Consider the following 12963-nt stretch of genomic DNA (forward strand, 5'->3'; position numbering starts at 1 on the left):
TTATTGCCTATACTAAAGTAGGAAACACCCGAGATTTCCCCAGGGCTGCAGCCTGTTGAATGACTGAAAGCTTGCAGATGTTGCTGTGTGAATGGGAAAGAGGCTTCTTGTGCTTGCAGCCTGGTTGCTAAGAGGATCAAGAGCCAAGAGGCAAAACCTTGTGCAGAGCTCAGCTGTGGAGCCAGGCCTGACTCTGCTTTTTCCATAATATCAGTAAAAAGGCAGCATTCCTTTGGCAGCCCAGAGCTTTCCTCCCATATTTTTTTAACTGCAAAATTGTTTTAGTCCTCTACTCTAGCAGTTCTGCATGTAGCTACTGTAGACAATGCCTGTGGATGCATGGCAAATGGGGAGGAAGTGAGGTTTGGTCATCTATTCTCGATCAGGACCCAGACACCATTGATGGGGATGGGGAGAGGGTGGAGGAACAGTTAACATCTGTTTAAGAGAGAATATGAGACACGTGAAATTTTGCAAGGCTAATCTGATAGAAAAACTGTCAGATATCTGATAAAAGATTGCTCGCATCAAAAGCCCCAAGGAAAATAAGCAGAAAAGCATTTAGGTGCTTGCAAGCAGATAGTACCTAGAAAATATTCCTAAAGACAGTTTTTGTGCTTGTTGAATTGGAAGCAGGTATGAGAGCTAACTTCTGAGCCTCTGCTGACAGGTAACTCGTCTCTGAAGGATGTGAAGTGGATTTCAGGTTACAGCCCTGAGAGCTGCATCATCACATGCCAGCTATTTTATTTGTTTATGGACTGGTCTTTGTAAAGAATGCCAGATTGGGCTGGGCATGGTGGCTCCCACCTGTAATCCCAGCACTTTGGGAGGCCAAAGCAGGTGGATCACCGAAAGTCAGGAGTTTGAGACCAGCCTAGCCAACATGGTGAAACCCTGTCTCTACTAAAATTACAAAAATCAGTCGGGCGCGGTGGTGCACACCTGTAATCCCAGCTACTTGGGAGCCTGAGGCAAGAGAATTGCTTGAACCTGGGAGGTGGAGGTTGGCTGTGGGCAGAGATTGCGCCACTGCACTCCAGCCTGGGTGATAGAGCGAGACTCCATTTCAAAAACAACAACAACAAAAAAGAATGTCAGATTCAACGGATTCAATGGGTAGCTATTTAGATGGTTTTCCTAGAATCCTAGAAGTTGGCCTAAAAGGCACCTTAAAAGCCGTTCCCTCAGTTTACAGATCAGAAGAAAGATACTTTGCACAAGATCACAGGAGTAACATAAGAACCAAAATTAGAATGCAGAGCTTCAATTAAAAAAGGAAAAAGAAAAAGAAAGGCGTGGTGGCTTATGCCTATGGAGGGTGAGATATGAGGATCACTCGAGCCCAGGAGTTCCAGACTAGCCTGGGCAACAAAGTGAGACCCCATCGAAAAAAAAAAAAAAAAAAAAGCATCTGTCATCTTTGTCTTTTTTTTTTTTTTTTTAGAGACACGGTCTCACTCTGTTGCCCAGGCTGGAGTGCAGTGGCATGATCATAGCTCACTGCAGCCTCGACCTCCTGAACTCTAGTGATCCTCCTACTTCAGCCTCCTGAGTAGCTGAGACTAGAGGTGTAAGCCACCACATCCAGCCGAGTCATCAGTCTTCTAATTCCACGCTCTTCCCACTTACCTTTCCAAGTTCTGGGTGGGGGCTGAGGGTGCTTATATGGAGACAGCACAATAGTCTGAGGGTTCCCAGAGCATGATGAACTGAAATTCAAATTTGGCCTCCATCCCTTCTCATTTGCCTTGAGGAACTTCCTTGAACCCTGGGTTCTTCGCTGTAAAACTCCTAGTCAGTGCCTAAATCCTGGGGTTATTGTGAGGATTTTACAAAGAGTAAGATATTTTTAGTACAGGGTATACATATTTTAAATGCAGAGAAAAGTTCTCCCTGTGGCTGGCCCCTGTTCTCTGTAAAAAGCAGTTTCTGTGTGACATTCTGCTTGGCACCAATTAAACCATTGACAATACCCCTCAAGTCCATGCTTTATGTTGGAAAGAAGAAACTGGGAGACTCTAGTTTAAGGAACCAGAGATTCAGGTTGCCACACCTTTGTATTCACTGAGTCTTAGCACTGAAAATACCCTCAGATGGCAAGTCATGGAAACAAGGAAGTGAAGTCTGCAGAGACCAGGTGGCCTGTGCAAGGTCATAGCTAGAAAGACTTAATCCTGCACTGCTGGCCGAGTCTTTCGTGTTCTTTCTACCCCACTCTAGTATCTTTCATCAATATCTGGAGTTCCTGCCAAGGAGATGGGGGTATGGAGCATAAGGACACTAGAAGGAAGGACAGGTCAGAGATACCTGACTAGTTACAGAGAAGGCTCCTCTCTCAGCCTCACTGAAGGCCTGGAGCACTGGGGTAGAGGCAAACTCGAGAGACCATTAATGTGGAGATGAATATTCTCTTTGGCCGCTGATACGAAAGTTCTGACTTAGAAGAGGCCTTCAGTACACTTTTACTCATTGACTGAGAGACTGGAGAGATTGAATCATTCAACATTTTGACCCTTGATTTATAGAGAGCACATGGTTAAGCACTGATGAAGAATTTCATTCTCAAAGAATTTTTTAGAGCAACCCGAGATACCAGCTCCAAGAGTTTGTGGGGTTTGACTTTCAAGCCCCATTACATTGGATGTGAGCGAGGCTGCATTTTGGGAATTATGAAGTGGTTCACTGATTCAAACCACTAAACTAAAGCGGCCTGCCTTCACCTTGATTCTCTATTTTGGGGGTCAGCTGGCATCACCAAAGGCAAATCTTCTTGAGAGGGCCAATAGCATAAGTGGAGCATGGAGGTGAAGGGGCACAGACACCTGCATATACATCACATCTTGTGTCTCTCTTATCCTGCCCCCAGCACACCACACTCCCACAGTCCCAGAAAGAAAATACAGTATTTCTCAGGAAAGTGATAGTAAATGAGAATGATAATACATGATGAAATCAGCAAAATACATTGTGAAGCCTATGTCACGGTTGTATTTATTCTGAGACACATTAACATCAAGAGCTTGTATTAACACAGGATTTTTAAACAATAGAAAAAGGAAAACAGGAAAATGCTGAGCAGCAGCTGCAGCCTCTGGTGAAAAGGCTGGCCAGTAGCATATCTAAGTAATCCCCCTGTCCCACTGCGTATCTGCCAAAGAGAGAAGGAAGCATTCAATTCCAGGAAATCAGCAACTGCTTTGTGAGTTTGCTCCACTGCTGGGAGGAGGCTTCAAATGAAGCACTGTCCTTATGTCAAAGGTCAATATCCATTTCCAAGAGAGAAGTCACAAACCTTCTGACAAGTTATCATGACAAATCAGCCTTAAAAGGACAGCTAGTGATTGTCAGGGTATGCAGGGCTCAGCAGGTGATATATTTTGGATATTTGTCCCCTCTCAAATCTCATGTTGAATTGAAATCCCCAATGCTGGAGGTGGGCTCTTGTGGGAGGTGTTTGGGTCATGGCAGGAGGTGGATCACTCATGGCTTGGTGCTGTCTTCATGATGGTGACTTCTCATGAAACCTGGTATTTAAAAAGTGTGTGGTACCTCCCCCTCCATCTCACTTGCTCCTGCTTTCACCATGTGACATGTCCATCCCTGTTTTCTGCCATGATTGTAAGCTTCCTGAGGCCTCCCAAGAAACTGAGCTGATGTTGGCATCATGCTTCCTGTATAGCCTGCAAAACCATGAGCCAATTAAACCTCTTTTCTTTATAGATTACTTAGTTTCAGGTAGTTCTTCATAGCAATGCAAGAACAAACTAATACAGAAAATTGGTACCAGGAGGGGATATTGCTATAAGGAGACCTGAAAATGTGGAAGCAACTTTAGAATTGGGTATCAGGCCAAGGTTGGAAGAGTTTGGAGGGCTCAGAAAACAGGAAGATGAGGGAAAGTTTGGAACTCCTTAGAGACGGGTTAAATGGTTGTGACCAAAATGGTGATAGTGATATGGAAAATGAAGTCCAGGCTTCTGAGGTCTTAGATAGAAATGGCAAACTTATTGGGAAGTGGCGGAAAGGTCATGCATGTTATACCTTAGCAAAGAGCTTGGCTACATTGTGACCATGCTCTAAGGATCTTTGGAAGTTTGAACTAAAGTGTGATGATTGATTTAGGGTATCTGGTAGAAGACATTTCTAAGCAGAAAAGCATTCAACACATGACCTGACTGCTTCTAATAGCCTATGCTCAAATGCAGGAGCAAAGAAATGATATAAAGGTGGAATTTATATTTATTTTTTAATAAACCTTATTAAATTTTTTGAGACAAGGCCTCACTCTGTCACCCAGGCTGAAGTGCAATGCCATGATCTTGGCTCACTGCAACCTCCACCTCCTGAGTTCAAGAAATTTTCCTGCCTTCACCTGCTGACTAGTTGGGACTACAGGCATGCACCACCACACCCCGTTAACGTCTTTTGTTTTTGCTTTTAGTAGATACAAGGTTTTGCCATGTTGCCCATGCTGGTCTCAAACTCCTAGACTCAAGAGATCCATCTGCCTTGGCCCTCTAAAGTGTTGGAATTACAGGCATGAGCAGCTGGAATTTATATTTAAAAGGGAAGAAGAGCATAAAAATTTGGAAAATTTGCAGCCTGGCCATGTGGCAGAGGAAGGAAAAACTTTTTTAGGATAGGAATTCAAGCAGATTGTGGAGCAACCATTTGCTAGAGAAATTTGCATAACTGAAAGGGAGGCAAGTGCTGGGGATAATGGGGATATCCCCATTATAAAGATAATGGGGAAAAGGCCTCAAAGGCATTTCAGAGAACATTGTGGCAGCCCCTCCCATAAAAGGCCCAGAGGCCAAGGAGGAAAGAATGGTTTCATGGACCAGACCCATGGCCCTGCTGTCCTGTACAGCTTGGGACATTGTTCCCTGCATCCTGGCCATTCCAGCTCCAGCCAGGGCACAAAGAGGCCCAGGTTCAGCTTGAGCTACCACTTGGGAGAATGTAAGCCTTAAGCCTTGACAACTTCTACTTTGTGTTAAGCCTGCAGGCACACAGAATGCAAAAGTGAAGTCGGCTTGGGAGCCTCTGCTTAGATTTCAGTATGGAGAAGCCTGGATGTCCAGGCAGCAGCCTGCTACAAGGGTGGAGCCCTCAAAAAGGACTTCTATTTAGGGTAGTACCAAGGGAAAATGTGGGGTTGGAGCCCCCACATAGAGTCCCAACTGGGACACCTTCCAGAGGAGCTGTGAGAAGTACGCACCACCCTCCAGATCAGAGAATGGTAGATAGACCAGCAACTTGCATCCTGCACTTGGAAATGCCACAGGCACTCAACAATCTGTGAGAGCAGTCTTTTTAAGATAAATACAGGACTCCAAAAATAGTGTGGTGAGCTGCAAAATGGCCCCCCAAAGACGTCCATGTCCTAATTCCCAGAACTTGTGGATATGTTATTATCTTATATGGCAAAAGGGACTTTGCAGGTGTGATTAAGTTAAGGATTTTGAGAGGAGAGTACTATCCTGGATTATCTCGGTGGGTCCAGTGTAATCTTAAGGGTCCTTCTAAGATGGAAGCAGGGTCTGAGAAGAAGATGGGAAGATGCAAGCAGAGAATGAGGGTTGTGATGCCAGAACCCCAGGAATGCAGGCAGCCTCTAGAAGTGGGAAATGCCAAAAAGCAGATTCCCCACTAGAGCCTCCAGAAGGAACACATGTGGCTCTGCTGACACCTTTATTTTAGCTCCATAAAACCCATTTTGGGTTTCTGATCTTCAGGACTGCAAGATAAGTCTGTGCTGTTTCAAGTCATTAAATTTGAGATAATTTGTCATGGCAGCAACAGGGAACTAATGCACAAGCCTCACTGGGCCCTGCAAGCTCTCCCCATCTTATGCTGTGCTCCCTTCCCCTGGCACTCCATGTTTCAGTCACACTCGTTTCTTATAGTCCTTCCCAATTCAGAGCCTTTGCACATGCTAGTCCCACTGCTGGAAAACCTCTTTCACATTCCTCTTTGTCAAGCATAGCAAACAACATTGGTTCCTACCCCAAATTTATTCTTCTACCACCCCTTTTCCTTTCTGGTACAGCCCAGTTTTGTTCAGGAATCCATTCTTTTCTGTATGAAAAGAGGCCAAAAGCTCAATTCTAGCTCAGGGAATAAATCATGTTTGATTGGTCTAAGCAAATAGGATGGTTCCAGTCCCCTTGCCACTGACTGGACTAGGCATCATGTGATTCTAGCTAATAAGACTTGGGATGCTGCCTCAAGACTTCATGGGAAGATTTTCTGCTAAAAGTAGATGCACAGGGAGTAGTGGCTCCTCTTCTGTTGGTCACGTTTGCCTTTGCACATAACATCTGGAACTGTGAAATCCATTTTTGCAATGTGAGGGGAAATGAGCTGACACTGACAATAGCAAGAGGAAGATGAAGGGGCCTTTTTTTTTTTTTTTTTTTTTTTTTGCTGTTTGTTTGTTTAATTATTGACAAGGTCTTGCTCTGTCAACCAGGCTGGAGTGCAGTAATGCAATCATAGCTCAGTGCCACCTCAAACTCCTGGGTAAAGTTATACTCTCACCTCAGCCTCCCAATTAGCTGGGACTATAGGCACATGCCACCATGCCTGGCTAATTTTTAAAATATTTGTAGAGATGAGGTCTTGCTACATTGTCCAGGCTGGTCTCAAGCTCCTTGCCTTAAGCAATCCTCCAACCTCAGCTTCCCAAGGGACCCGGGTTTTTGATGACATTGTTGAACTACTGAGTTGTCCAATGTGGAAGTTTCTTTTATTTCTGGGCATCTTATATTGGATGATCCATTTTCTTTATTGTTGAGTCAACTAAGTTAGGGTTTTCAATACTTGAAGCCAAAAGCATCCTACCTGATAAACAAAGTTAATTCCTTCTCATCCTTCAGACTGAAGCTTCTTATCCCTCAGGCTGATTGTTACTTTCTATGGGAGGCCTCCCTGAGCTCCCTGACTAATAGAGTCCCTACCTGTTAACTCTATGTATTCTCCGAATGCAACACTTAGGAGCAATTGTACATTTATGGACACAATTATTTAATTAATGATTGAGAGTTCCTCTAAATTCTGAGTTCTATGATTTGGCAACCATGTCTGCTTTTACACAACATCATGTCCCCAGGACATGTATTTTACATCATCATGTATTTGTTGGAGTGAGTGGGGTTGTTGCAGAGATAAGACTGTGAACAGGACACAGTTCCTGCCCACCAGGACACTTCAGAAGAAAGAGAGGCAGACTCTATGAGCAGTGTAAAACAACATAAAAAGTGTCATTGAAGATGACAGAAAGAAGAAAGAAATGCAGAGTCACTAAGCCATTAACTTTCATTGAGCAGTGTTAAAAATTTAAGTTTTTATTATGGAAAATCTTGGATCCATTCATAAGAGTAGAGAGAACAGGCTAGGCTTGGTGGTTCATGCCTGTAATCCCAATGCTTTGGGAAGCTGATGGGGGAAGATCACTTTAGGCCAGAAGTTTGAGACCAGCCTAGGTAACATAGTGAGAACCCTGTCTTTAAAAGAAACAAAATTGGCCAGGTGCAGTGGCTCACACCTGTAGTCCTGCACTTTGGGAGGCCAAGGCAGGTGGATTGCCTAAGCTCAGCCTGGGCAACAACAGTGAAACTGTCTCTACTAAATACAAAAAATTAGTTGGGCATGGCAGCATGCGCCTGTAGTCCCAGCTACTCGGGAGACTGAGGCAGGAGAATCACTTGAACCCAGGACGGGGAGGTTGCAGTGAGCCAAGCTCGCACCACTGCACTTCAGCCTGGGCATCAAAGCGAGACTCCATCTCAAAAAAAAAAAGAAACAAAATTAAAATAGGGCTGGGCACTGTGGGTCATACCTGTAATCCCAGCGCTTTGGGAGGCCATGGTGGGAGGATGTCTTGAGCCAGGGAGGATGGCTTGAGCCCAGGAGTTTGAGACCAGCCTGGGCAAGATGGTGAGACACCATCTCTACAAAAACATTATAAAATTAATTATCTATGACCTGGCTAGCAGACATATTCAGTGGGTGAATATCCCTGAGGTCATAGAGTCAATTGCACATGGCTTGCGTATGAAGTGAATCAGCTGCCTCATCTGGGGTGTCCATTGGCCTTTATAGGTGAAGTTAAACAGTTTCCCTTCCCAGGGTTAACAGACCTCACAGAGGTTTTTATCCAGTGCACCAGGCTGGCTGTTCCCTCGGGCATAACCTCCTGTGTGTCCAGATCATATATACCCATGTGCGACTGTTCAATAGCGAGCTATGGGTCCTGCATCAACCCAAACATGCTCTTCCACTCTCAGCATTTAAAACCAAAGATACTGCTCCTAAATTAGTTATTCCCATGATCCATTTTTGTAAAGATGCCTTGGGAAGCTGATGATACCACTCTACAAAATGAAACAATTCCTTCACACTATTCCCTGTGGCTTCAGTCGTTACTTGGTTTTGTCCTTCTCCCACGTTGAATACCTTCTTGGTAACCACAGTTCTTAGAGGTACTTTCTGTTGTCCTGGCATAATGTTCCCACTTGTGGGTAGCATTGAGGCTGGTGGCCTGAGCTTTGACCTACATCTGAGCTTGGTCCAGCCTCAACAGCCTCAAGACCCAACTTCACACTCTCTTTTACTTTTTTTTTTTTTTTTTTTTTGAGACAGAGTCTTGCTCTGTCACCCAGGCTGGCACAATCTCGGCTCACTGCAAGCTCTGCCTCCCAGGTTCATGCCATCCTCCTGCCTCAGCCTCCCGAGTAGGTGGGACCACAGGCGCCCGCCACCACATCCGGCTATCTTTTTTTTTTTCTATTTTTTAGTGGAGACAGGGTTTCACCCTGTTAGCCAGGATGGTCTCAATCTCCTGACCTCATGATCTGCCCGCCTCGGCCTCCCAAAGTGCTGGGATTACAGGCATGAGCCACCGCACCCAGCCTCTTTTACTTTCATTTTAGCTATTATAGATAACAGTAGCCGAGAGATTGAATATTTTAATTTTTTCTTATTAGTTTGCATTTCCTTATGCCTCCAGTGACCCAACTCCCTGGGAGTTGGATCCATCTTTAAATTTCACTGGAAATGTTCACCTTATTGATGAAAAAAGACAAATTCTAAAATTTTTAATATTCTGAGCCAAATATGAGCGGCCATGGCCTGAGGCACAGTCTCAAGAGGTCCTGAGAACATGTGCTCAAGGTGATTCAGTTATGGCTTGATTTTATACCATTTAGGGGGACTTAAGACATCAATTGATACCTCATATATATGCATTAATTCTGTCTTGAAAGGCAGGACAACTTGAAGCTGGGGAAGTGGGGAAGCGGGCTTTCAGGTTATAGATGGATTCAAAGATTTTCTGATTGGTAATTAGTTGAAAGAGTTATTACCTAAAGACCTGAAGTCAATAGAAAGAAGTGTCTAGGTTAAGATAAGGGGTTGTGGAGAGCAAGGTTACTATTATGTAGATGAAGTATCATAGGTAGCAACCTTAGAGATAACAGATGGCAAATGTTTCCTATTTAGACCTTTAAAAGGTGCCAGACTTTCGGTTAATCTCTTCAGGATTGGGAGCACCTGGAAGGGGAAAGATCAATTATGTTAATAGAGACTCTTTACATATGCAACTTTTCTCCCAGAGGAAGCCTTCCTTTTTTTTTTTTTTTTTTCCTTCAGGTCCTGCTATCTGTCATGTGATGCTATATTAGCATTGGTTTGAAATTTGGTATATTATTACTAGTCAGTCTGTTTTGTCAGTCTTAAGATCTCTGTTTTAATCTTAATGTTGGTCAATTGTGCCTGAATTCTAAAGGGAGGAGAGTATAATGAGGCACATCTGTACTGGCAGTGTGAATCCAATGAGTCTGCAGCAAACTTGATTCTTGCCTCCTCAGAGGAAAGAATTCAGCCAAGGGGCATAAGGCAGAGTGAGAGAATAAGGCAAGTTTTAGGGCAGGAGTGAGAGTTTATTAAAAAGCTTTAGAGCAAGAACAAAAGGAAGCAAAGTACACTTGGAAGAAGGCCAAGCACCAAGCAGGTGACTTGAGAGATCTAAGTGCCCCATCCAATCCTTGAATTTTTTTTTTTCTTTTTTTTTTGAGAAGAAGTCTGGCTCTGTCACCAAGCTGGAGCGCAGTGGTGCAATGTTGGCTTACTGCAATCTCTGCCTCCCAGGTTCAAGCAATTCTCCTGCCTCAGCCTCCCGAGTAGCTAGGACTACAGGCACATGCCATCAGGCCCAGCTAACCTATGTATTTTTAGTACAGACAGGGTTTCACCATGTTGGCCAGGATGGTCTCGATCTCTTGACCTTGTGATCCACCCACTTCGGCCTCCCAAAGTGCTGGGATTACAGGTTTAAGCCACCACACCTGGCCAAATAGGAGTTTTATACACTGGCATGGTTCCAGGGTTTGTGTTTCCTCCCCCTTGATTCTTTCTTTGGGGTGGCCTGTCAGCACTTAGGAGGGGCCACATGAGCAGTGTGTTTACTGAAGTTGTGCATGTGCTCATCTGAGGCATTTTTTTCCTACACCAGTCAAGTGTTTCTAGAAAAAGGTCATATACCAGTGAAACTTCACCATTTTGCCCCTTAGTGCGCATGATTGAGCCTGCCTGACCAACTCCTCAGATCTTTTTAGGAAGCTACTGATCACCAGCTTCAGGTGTTTTCTATCTATTGGGAGACTATCGATTATTATTTTAGACAGACAGTATAACAACCACCTTCACCTGATGGTTGCCTGACATTGCTGGCGACTGGGCAGGGGAAACCTCCTCTCCTGCCCTGCTCATGTCTGCCTAGCTACCTACTCTAACATCTGCTCCCTCATTCCTGTCATGGCCTGAACTAGTTTTTCAGGTTTTAGGCGTGATCTCCTTAGCCAAGAGGAAGTAGGCCCATTCAGTCGGTTTTATGTTCGGTTTACAATCTCAACACAGCTGCAGCCTCATATCATGGGCGACCACGTGGCCACCCAGGAATCAAAGGTTTCTCACCACTGCCCCACCCCCTGCCCACCCTTTTTTTCTTTCTTTTCCCAAACCACGTGTTTCTGTTGTCAGGGCCTTTCCAGCAAATCCCAATTCACTGACACAAATTATGTCAGGAAAAACTCTCTCAAACCACGTTTTTCCTCTACTCTTACACCACAACAATAATATCTGTATAGAAGAAGAATTCTGTGACAAAATTTTAGGAGTTTCTCCCTACTATCAAGCAGGGGACACCAGCTGGTTGTCCTCCAGTTCAAGTCTGACACTATTTATCTGGAGATAGCATCAGATTCCACTGGTTGAATACTCTGTCCCCAAGACTAGCCCTGCTCCACAGACATCAACCACAAACTTGGGCCTCCAGAACTGCTGACCACTGGGTTTGGATCGGGGTTCCCACCACCTCCTCTTTGGGTTTAAATAATTTGCTGGAGCAGCTCACAGAACTCAGGAAACACATTTACCAGTTTATTACAAAGGATATTACAAAGGATACAGATGAAGCGATACATGGGGCAAGGTGTAAGGGAACGGGCTCAGGGATTCCATACCCTGTCTGGGGCACTGCCCTCCAGGAACCTCCACATTTTCAGCTATTTGAAAACTCCTGAACCCAATTCTCTTGGATTTCTATGGAAGCTTCAGGAAGTCAGCATTCCTTCCCCCAGGGTATGAGGCAGGATCCTCTCAGGGGAGAGTTGTAAGACTCACAATCAGAAAGGTGGGAAGAATAGAGTCCTGCTTTGGGGCAGGTGAAAGGAGGGCAGGCAAGAGATTCTGTTTCCTGAGGCCTAATACACCCAACATTATAATAAGAGACTACAAAAGACTATGGGCCAGGAACCACGGACAAAAACCTATATATATATAAAATAACACCACAGGAAGAGAGAAATAAAATTCTGTTTGCAGATGACATGATGCTGTGTACAGAAAATCCTAAAGAATCCATTAAAAATTAATTGAACTCATAAATGAGTTCAGTATGATTGCGGAGTAGAAGATCAATATACAAAAGTCAATTGCATTTCTATACACTAGCTATAAACAACCCAACAAAAGTGGTTTTTAAAACATAATAATTCTGAAGTGGCTACGTTGTCTGGGGTATATACCCTGGGGTTTGTCGTCTCGTGCCAGGGAAACTTAGGACACAGACACATACCAGGAGTTTAGGAACGGACGTTTAATAGGCAGAAGAGAACAGAAAGAAAAACAACTCTTTCTGCATATAGAGAAGGGTCTTCTGAGCAGAAAAGACTGGCTGGATGCAAATGCACCATATTTTATAGTCCGGCTTGAGGAGGCGGTGTCTGATTTACATAGGACTCACAAATTGGTTTGATCAGGTGTGATATTTACATAGCATGGGGCGGGGGTGGGGGTGGGAATGGGGGCAGCAGAGAGTGGGGGAAGGCTGGTTGCCCCACTCTAACCTTATTAGGTAAATGAATTCTCCTTGGACAGTGCCATCTTGGCTGCTCCTTACTGTATGCCTGTCTGGCTGAGAAGGGAAGATGGAGCCGCCATCTTGAACATGTCTAGTCCCTACTTCCTGCCAGCATTCTTGGCTGCAAAGCTCCCAGCTTGCTTGTCTATGTCTGCAGCTCAACTTTACAGGCTGCTCATTGTTAGAAAATGATTTGGGCTGCTTTTCATTAAAGAGAAAAACCTTGTCGAGGACTGCATAGTCTTACTATCTGCCTAAGTGATTTCTTCTTAAGTCGTATTATCAATTCCTCGTATAATTGTTTCAAAAGAATAAAATACTTAGGAATAAATTTAACAAAAGAATTGGAAAACTTGGCCAGGTGCAGTGGCTCACACCTGTAATCCCAGCACTTTGGGAGGCCAAGGAGGTTGGATCACGATGTCAGGAGTTCAAGACCAGCCTGGCCAACATGGGGAAACCCTGTCTCTACTAAAAATACAAAAACTAGCTGGGGGTGGTGAGGCATGCCTGTAATCCCAGCTACTCAGGAGGCT

Source organism: Papio anubis, chromosome 4, assembly GCF_008728515.1.
Source record: "Papio anubis isolate 15944 chromosome 4, Panubis1.0, whole genome shotgun sequence".
Taxonomy (NCBI): Eukaryota; Metazoa; Chordata; class Mammalia; order Primates; family Cercopithecidae; genus Papio; species Papio anubis.